Source organism: Sinocyclocheilus anshuiensis, unplaced genomic scaffold (genome assembly GCF_001515605.1).
Source record: "Sinocyclocheilus anshuiensis isolate Anshui unplaced genomic scaffold, SAMN03320099.WGS_v1.1 scaffold851, whole genome shotgun sequence".
NCBI lineage: Eukaryota > Metazoa > Chordata > Actinopteri > Cypriniformes > Cyprinidae > Sinocyclocheilus > Sinocyclocheilus anshuiensis.
In genome coordinates this window covers 488508-497874 of record NW_015546052.1, presented here as the reverse complement: position 1 = coordinate 497874, position 9367 = coordinate 488508, and the positions used below count along the sequence as shown (strand labels likewise).

Sequence of the window (9367 nt, the reverse complement as noted above, 5' to 3'; positions counted from 1 at the left end):
GTTTTTTTAAATTCAGTATCATTAAAATTGAGTTAAATTTAAAAAGTCTTACAAAATTACTTATTATTATATTATTTAAAAAAATAATAAATAATCATTGCAAAGCAGTTTCAGTATTCGGCCAAGTGCATCCAGAATTTTCAGTTTCTGTTTCGGCCCAGAATTTTCAAAACAAACTGAGAAATGTTTCTTTTTAGTTAAAACAGATGTTGTCAAAGTTTTCCTTTAGGGACATAATTTGAAGTTGGAAAAAGGTAATAAATTGCAATATATCGCAGAATATCACAATATATTTAAAACCGCAATAATATTGTATCGTGATAATATCGTACCGTGAGGCCTCTGGTGATTCCCACCCCTAGAAGTTACGAGCATGATCGAACTCAGCACCGGACAAAATGCGGTGAGTGCGTGGATTTCAACCTAAACACATCTGATTGGCCATTGCGTTGTAGAAATCAACCAACATGTCTGTGATTGGCTACTTTGCTCCCCTCTGTGAAAATGCATTGTAAAATCATTTGGCGCTATCCAAAACAGAAGGGCAGATACACTGGATTATTTGCCAAATCTATTTCGTTATGCTATTATTACGAAGAAAACCAATCCTAGTTATGGGCAGCTTTTCCATCTAAAAGCAATCAGTTAGACTATTATACACGCGAAACTAAAGTCCGGCCATCCCCCTTGGTCCGGAGGGGGGGCACAGGGATGTCCGTGGGGGGGGCAAAGCCGGCGCCGGGCCTGGATTGTTAGCTCTGTATACAAACAATGTAGTCCTGATAAGTGTTTGTGTGTATGTGTGTTTCAGTATGCTTTTCTCGTGACATCAGTGGTGCAGTTTGCAGGTGGTGTGGTGGTGTTTTTTGGCCTGCTTACATCCCCAAAAGAAATTGGTGAGTTCATCTTCGTACAGTTTTTGTATTTGCAGTAGTGCTTCTTAAACAACACCAAATATGAAAGTACAGATACTAGAGAGCTGGTTTTGGATTCTTCCTCTCCTGTTCACTGTCATTTAGTAAAAAAGTCTGATTGTGAGCTCCAAGAGCAAGTCATAGTTTAAAGCAGGGGTCTCCAACCTTTTTTACACCACGGACCGGTTACGTTTTGAAAATATTATATATATTTCAATGGATCATATGGTTTTTAACAAATCACAAATTCACAAATCGGATGATTTAAACAGGAAAAAAAATTAAACCACAGAGAATGAGCATGCCGTGAAGGGTTTTTTGACATCATTTTATGTGTAGCCTATGTATCTCAAATGCAGGGAGACATGAAAGAGGAATCGATTTGGTATTGGCGCGCTATCTGAAACATGTCTCTATGCTTGTGCGCGCTTTGGCTGTGTGTGAGAACAGCGCATGAGTAATGAATCTCTTTCTTTCTTCTTCTTGTGGTTTAAAATCGCTTGTACTTATAAATTGGCAAATTAATCTGCTAATCACATGCGTGCCGAATGGTGGGGTCTGGTCCATACATATCATGGATCAACTGCAATCCGTTTTAACCCCTATATGACAGATCAGAGCAATCTTTCATTTACAAATTGAACATGAAATCATCAAATTGCTACTCCATATTTATCGCATACAACAAAAATACAGAATAATTAGAACAATCATTAATGCGCAATAAATAACAGAACGTCATATCTATACACATTTTCCCAGAATGTTCTTGCGACCCGGTAGCAGCTCTTCCATGGCCTGGTAGTGGGTCGCGACCCGGTGGTTGGGGACCTCTGGTATAAAGTAACAGCAGCAGCTCTGGGCATGTGACCAAATGCATAAATCTTATTAGTTGGACATTATTCTTGCAGTGCAATAGAAAAGAGATTAGAACACCTCTCTGTAAAACAATCTTGTCACAATGAAGGCATGTGAATAAAGTTTTTTTTTTAAGGACTAAGTGACTACTCTGAGACAGGTCTGAGATCAGTGACAAGAGACTCAGACAGTCAGCGTCCTCTGATGAGTGATGATGAAGATGAGTTATGTGATGATTACTCCATACAGCAGCGGGATGAGGAGCCTGAACCACAGCCCAAAGCCATCGGCTTTCTCCAGGCCTTCTGCCTGCCAGGAGTCATTCCTGTCAGTGTCCAATTAAATGCTTTCTTACTTGCATACTAAAAATGGGCCACTATTGTCGAATAGAGTTGAGATTTATTTATTGTCTGTCTCCTGCAGTATTCTCTGGCCTATGCATGTCTGAAGCTGGTCAAATACTCTTTCTTCTTCTGGCTTCCATTTTATCTCAGCAACAACTTTGGATGGAAGGAGGTTCAGGCCGACCTGTGTGGTATGATGTGGGAGGCATTGTTGGTCAGTACCCAGTTTGGTTCTAACCAGACGTTACCAATTAAGTTTTTTTCACTCTGAAAGAAACAAGCCAATCAAAAGATCATCAATGCAATTACTGATGAAATTGGTCATTAACAAAGGAATTTTGATATCTGTCAGTGATCGTAATGATGAAACAACAAATGCACATCATAACAATAATTAGACGATTTATATTGAAACATACAGATTACAAAAATAACAGGTTAGATATTAACAATACAAGCAATGTTTTTAAAGTAAATGTTCATGTTGTAAATGTTGTTTAAAATAATCCAATCATATTCAGTAATGTGTAGCAAATTAGCTCAAAAGGGAAATGTATTGGTGAATGGAAAGTCAAGGCCCGAGGCCTGGCGCAGACTTAGGGTGTCCTTAGAGGGGTGCATCCTCATCTTCTCAGAATCTAACAGAACCGCAGACTGACTGGCTATGTGTTGGAGGCCACCGGGCACGCCCGCACCGGCTCCGGCTCTCCACACGGGCCACAGTCAGAAGATTTTAGCAGAAGACTTAGCAGAAGAGGAACAACAACATGGGTGGGACTGTGCGTGAGCCTTTTAAGGTCTGAGAAGATTCACGCCTCTCAGGATGGGCTTGTCCAATGAGAATGGCTGAAATTCCAAGCGGGAGGTTGGAAATACTGGGGAGTTTTATGACCCTTTGTGTGAGAGCATGGTAATTTGCATATGGAACTCGAATCAAAATTACTATAGATTCTTAGAACACTAATATATTGCCTATGTACCCACATATAATATAAAAGCTAATTTAGATCATCAGAAGACAAATTCAAAGAGACCAAGCATGGTATCGGTGGGGTTATATTAACTAGTGATCTATCATAACACACACACAAAACAGTATACAATTCAAAAGACAATATACAAGAACAGTAATGGTATACACAATGAACATACACAATGACCTGAAAGATATGTGTGTTCATTCAAAGAAAGGTTTTCCTATGAATTAATTAGAGAACAGTCCATTTCTCTGGGCATTATGTGTCTTTCCTATGAGGAAAATGAGTGAGTTTCTCTGCCCGCATTCCTTTGGCCAATAAAACCAGTGATATCAGCATTGGTTGCCATGGAACCAGAGGTCTGTTCTGCCTTTCTGAGGTGTTAGATGCATTTCGGGGGAAGGGTCCATAGACCCTCATAGTTGGTTTGTTGACTGAGGGGTGTTACAGAGTATTTGTTAAATATAACAAAAAAAAATTGTGTCTGATTGGTCCAGACGCTACAAATGTCAGGAACTTATTTTAGCTGTGTGAAGCTAAACATTGAATAAACACTGGAAAACTGAAGCGCATTACTATAGCAGGCTAATTAACTTAACCAAACACATCCTATACACAAAATTTGTCATACAGTTGTGGTCAAAAGTTTACATACACTTTGCAGTATCTGCAAAATGTTAATTATTTTACCAAAATAAGAGGGATCATACAAAATGCATTTTTTTAGTACTGACCTGAATAAGATATTTCACATAAAAGACGTTTACATAGTCCATAAGAGAAAATAACAATTTAATTTATAAAAATGACCCCGTTCAAAAGTTTACATATGCTTAATTCTTAATACTTGAACTTTTTCCAGCAATGACATCTTTTCACACTAAGGACAACTGAGGGACTCATATGCAACTATTACAAAAGGTTAAAATGCTCACTGATGCTCCAGAAGGAAAAAGTCATGTCAAGTCAAGTCATCTTTATTTATATAGCGCTTTTAACAATACAGATTGTGTCAAAGCAACTGTACAGAATTAATTAGAAAAATAGTGTGTCAATAATGCAAATGACAATAGTAAACATTCAATTTTCAGTTAAAGGCAGTTTATCATTGAATTCAGTGATGTCATCATCCAGCTCAGTTCAGTTTAAATAGTATCTGTGCAATCAAGTCGACGATATCGCTGGAAACTAAGTGTCCCCAACTAAAGCCGGGCTCACACTGTGCGATTTTTAAAAAAGTCCTTTAGGATTGTACTTGTCAGACTGTACGAACATGATGATCATGTCACACTGTGGGATCTCAGTTGTCATTAATGTCAGACTGTACAACAGTCAAGACGCGTTAAAAACGGGTGTGCGCAAGAAAACTTGTCCGGAGATTTACCTTATCAACCCATACACGTTCAGTGACTGCAAGCTGCATTGCACGAGGGGCTGTAATGTTTTCATTAAAAGTATATGAATGGTGGCAATACCAGCGTATTTATGCAGAATAGTGCAAGCAGCACTACAAAGTACACACCCACATGAAAACAGCAGCGCAACCGGTGTTTATCATAGCAAAGGCAACATATCAGATGAATTCAGTGAGCGGAGGACAAGAGCGCCGGAGTTTATGCGGTTAGAAGAAATTAAGTGTCCCCAACTAAGCAAGCCAGAGGCGAGGCGCCAGCGGCAAGGAACCAAAACTCCATCGGTGACAGAATGGAGAAAAAACCTTGGGAGAAACCAGGCTCAGTCGGGGGGCCAGTTCTCCTCTGACCAGACGAAACCAGCAGTTCAATTCCAGGCTGCAGCAAAGTCACATTGTGCAGAGGACTCAACTGGTTCCTGTGGTCTTGTCTGTCTTGGCCGTCTAGGAGACAAGGTCTTTACTGGGGATCTGTCTCTGGGGCTCATCTAGTTGTCCTGATCTCCGCTGACATTCAGGGCTGTAGAGGTAATCTCTAGGTGCTGATCCACCATCTGGGCTGGATACGTACTGGATCCGGGTGGCTATGGTGACCATCTGATCTGGATAAAGACTGGATCTGGTGGCTACGGTGACCTCGGAATAAGAAAGAAACAGACTAATATTAGCGTAGATACCATTCTTCTAACGATGTAGCAAGTACATCGGGTGTTATGGGAAGTGTTCCCGGTTCCGGTTGTCCTAATTAATGCAGCCTAAATGCAGCCTAAAAATCCTTTAAGTCCTTAAAACAATGCATTAAGAGCCTGGCGGTGAAAACTTTTTGAATTGGATGATCAGGGTAAATTGAACTTATTTTGTCTTCTGGGAAACATGTACATAGTTTCTGAAGGGCAGTACTAAATGAAAAAAATAAGATATTTAGGCAAAATAAGAAAAATGTACGCATCTTCATTCTGTTCAAAAGTTTACACCCCTAGCTCTTAATGCATCGTGTTAAACTTACATCTACACAAAATGACACACAAGTCAACCTGAACTAAATGCACAAACCAATCTGATTGCATTGCATGCGAGTCAGGATGTTGTGAATGATATTGATTACTCTGTATCTCCTGCTCAACTTACATTCATTTCTATAGAGTTATATGAAGTCTATAAATCAGCCTATGTGAAATTTTGTTGGAAAACAAAAATGCATTCTACAACCCTACAAAACAGATTAAATACTTGGATGGAACCCTTCAGTTGATTAAACTCTTTAATATTACACTTTTTAAATACATTACAAAATATAGAACTTAATAAAAATGTTTAACTATGACATTCTTCCTGAAACAGACATTTTGCTTTTGCCTCCTTTAACACTCACAAAGCGCAAGTCCCCGATATTCAAAATGAATCGAAAAACAAATAGATTTGATGCAAAATAAATAAATAAATAATTTGTGTAACAGATAGGAGTTACTTGGGGCTCTTTTTCAATTCTTTTCTTTACCCAATCCATCGCACATTTAAATACTCCTCTAAAACACTGCCTACAAAGGTGTGGGCAGCTTCTGAACAATTGTTAGCAGCAAAAAAAAAAAAAAAAGATTTTTGCTGTGAGTATACTGAGGCCTTAGGACACTACATTTCTTCCTGAAGTAGTTTGCAATCACAGTGTAAAGATTTTGCTCATGTGCTGAATGCAATCTCTTCCAGGAGGAACAGTACAAGGCTTGATCTCAGATGTTTTGGGAAAGCGAGCTCCTGTGTTAGCGATCAGTTTGCTGCTGGCCATGGGAGCATTAGTGGGATACAGCCGTGAGTTTAGAGACTAAATCATACTATCTACAAAATCTAAGTACCCTTTCTAACTCTTCTTTTTTTATATCATAATTTGAGAAATTAAAGCAGAATAAATTTTTAACTTCTGTTTTTTAACTTTTTTTAATTTGCTCAGACTCTCCAAATAACCAGCTGGTAAATGGAGCTCTTCTAGCAACAACAGGTAACATTATAATATGATAAAAGAATTTATAACTATAAACTCAATTCACAATTATTCCTCGTTCTTGTATTGGAAACCTTAACATTTGAATATGTTTATAATTTGTTTCAGGTTTCCTTATCGGAGGCCCATCAAACATAATCAGTTCAGCAATTTCTGCAGATTTGGGTCGACAGGAAGCACTGCAGAATAGTCAGGAGGCTTTGGCCACAGTCACAGGAATAGTGGATGGCACAGGCAGCATTGGAGCTGCAGGGGGACAGGTAATGTGTTAAGATGGCAAGAAGCTCTCTTCCAAAGAGATGCTTTAAATTGTTTTCTTTAGTTATAAAATTTTTACCACATTTGTATGTTTACTTGTATCTATTGTATCTGTTTATTTGTATTTGTATCTTTTTCACTCTGAAATATGCACTGCGGTAGTTATATGCAAATCATGTTAATTGTGGATGTTTATTTTTTATTTAATTATATTATTATTGTTGTTATTTCTGTGCTGCTAATCATCATGGTTAAGTACTAATTTAAAAATGTCTCTGTTTTGTAGTATCTGGTATCACTTATTGAGAGCAAATTAGGATGGATGTGCGTCTTCTATTTTTTCATAATCATGGTAGGTTAATTGTGATGCGACAGCAGCACAAATTCACACATTTAGTCAGTGAAACATTAAAAGCACATATTTTCAGTGGACAAAAAAGTATTTAGTGAACAGTGACTGTGCTTTAGCCCCATTTTTCTTCATGCAAAATTCAATGTGAAGTGTATGATTTTTGTGTAATTAGCCGTATTAGTGGGATACAGCCGTGAGTTTAGAGACTAAATCATACTATCTAGAAAATCTAAGTACCCTTTCTAACTCTTCTTTTTTATATCATAATTTGAGAAATTAAAGCAGAATAAATTTAAAAATGTCAGTGACTGTGCTTTAGCCCCATTTTTCTTCATGCAAAATTCAATGTGAAGTGTATGATTTTTGTGTAATTAGCCTCACCAAACTAAATCATTAAAACAGGAAACAGACCTAAAATATTGATGCCTTATCCTATTCCACACAGTCAAATCTCTAGAATAAGATTTAAAGTGTCCGTTTTTTTCATTATTATTTCAGTCAAACCTATAAAACCCTTTGTTATCCCAAACTACATAAAAAAAGCTTGACCAGTCACATAAAAGTAATCAGAATCCAGCTACTTATTCCTTTGACATATTTAGTTACTCATTGACATGTGAACTTCCCCTTTAAATAACGGGACGCTCTGCCCTCTCTGTATGATGCTGCTCCCTTTAAGCGCTGATAGAAGTGAATTAATTAATTCAGCATTTCAACACTTCCGTAAGGATGCATTAAATTCAACAAAGTGGTTTAATATAGGGTGTATTGATCTTGTGAATTAGCTAATTTTACTATACCAGTATTTTTTAAATTGGCCATTAAAGTCTTATACGGGAATATTACACAATACACCGATCCTTTAACAATGCATTGGCGCAAAAACACACACCTTTTGGACCAATTTTGCAGCATGATTTACCAATATTTTAAATTGGCCTTTGAACTTAGCTTTACTGCATGACAAAGCGTTACTTTGCCAAAGCACTGACAGAACCCATTGATCTAATGGTATTGTTGAGTGCTCCAAATGCAAACTTTGCATCCAACAATCAGGCAGCAATTGACAGCGCTCCGATCCAATGGCATACAGGCATACTCTAGCCCAATGGTGTTGGGGGATTCACTGGGGGCGGCAATCATATTTCAGGGTGGCCGTGCCACTCTTAATCACAACCCTGCTAAAATGTAGTGCAAGTACTTGCGCTCATTGGCACCCCCACCTGCTGGTGGCGCCCTCTAGTCTAGCTTGCCTATGCCTAGAAATGGGCCTGCTCCCTTCAATACTTTTTACCACTGACTAGCAAGCAGCAAATCATGTAATGTAATATAACTAAAACTAAAACAAAGGGCACAATCCACAAACCACCCAAACTTCCTATTTCAACAGAAAATACATCAGCACAAGAAAGAAAACTTTGCCAGACCTTTTTATGGGTCTGGTATAAGATATTTGAACACAGAATAAATAACATAATAAAAATGTTCCGCAAGCTGAGCTGAGCAAACATTTTAACATTTGTTTTTCTCTCATCCACAGACAGGGTGCAGTGTACTCTTCATCATTCCACTCCTTTACTGTGAAATCCGCTCCTTGTGCCGAGACAGTCAAGCTCGAATGCATCAGCTCTGAGTTGGACTTCCTTTGCCTGAATCTGAATGGAAAAATAGGACATTTTGAAAATACAGACATCCTATTTGAGAATTCACCCTCTGTTTTGGAATGTTGCTTTCAGCAACAGAAACCTTACATTAAGTCTGGGTACTCCATATCAAGGCAATGTTCAGACAGGCAGAAAATATGTGGTTTTTCTTTTATTAAAGGGGTCATATGATGCGATTAAAATTTTTCCTTTCTCTTTAAAGTTTTACAAGCTCTTGGTGCATAAAGATCTGTAAAGTTGCAAAGACTAAAGTCTCAAATCCAAAGAGATATTCTTTATAAAAGTTAAGAGTCAACCACGTCTACCTAAAACGACTCATTCTAACACACCCCCACATATCTACGTCACAATGTGGGAAGATTTGCATAACGCCGCCCAAATGTTCACGCAAAGAAGGAAGGCGTAACTTTTATTCTCGCTGTAGTATTGTTGTTGCCGCCGCCACCATGCCGTGGAGACACTGTGTTTTCGTTGTGAAAGCGAAAATACTTTGTTTGGCCTTCCAAAAGAGGACGATATCCGATTCGTCATGCCTGGAGCTGATCCGTGCTGGTTGCTGAGGAAATACATCATCTTCGCGCTGTGGATCGCCT

General features: G+C 38.3%; 1 pseudogene; it reads left to right on the top strand.

The window, feature by feature from the left end:
• The window catches only part of LOC107699194 (sugar phosphate exchanger 3-like), a 10702-nt pseudogene extending 1726 nt beyond the window's left edge, over positions 1-8976 (top strand).
• The last annotated feature ends 391 nt before the right edge of the window (positions 8977-9367 follow it).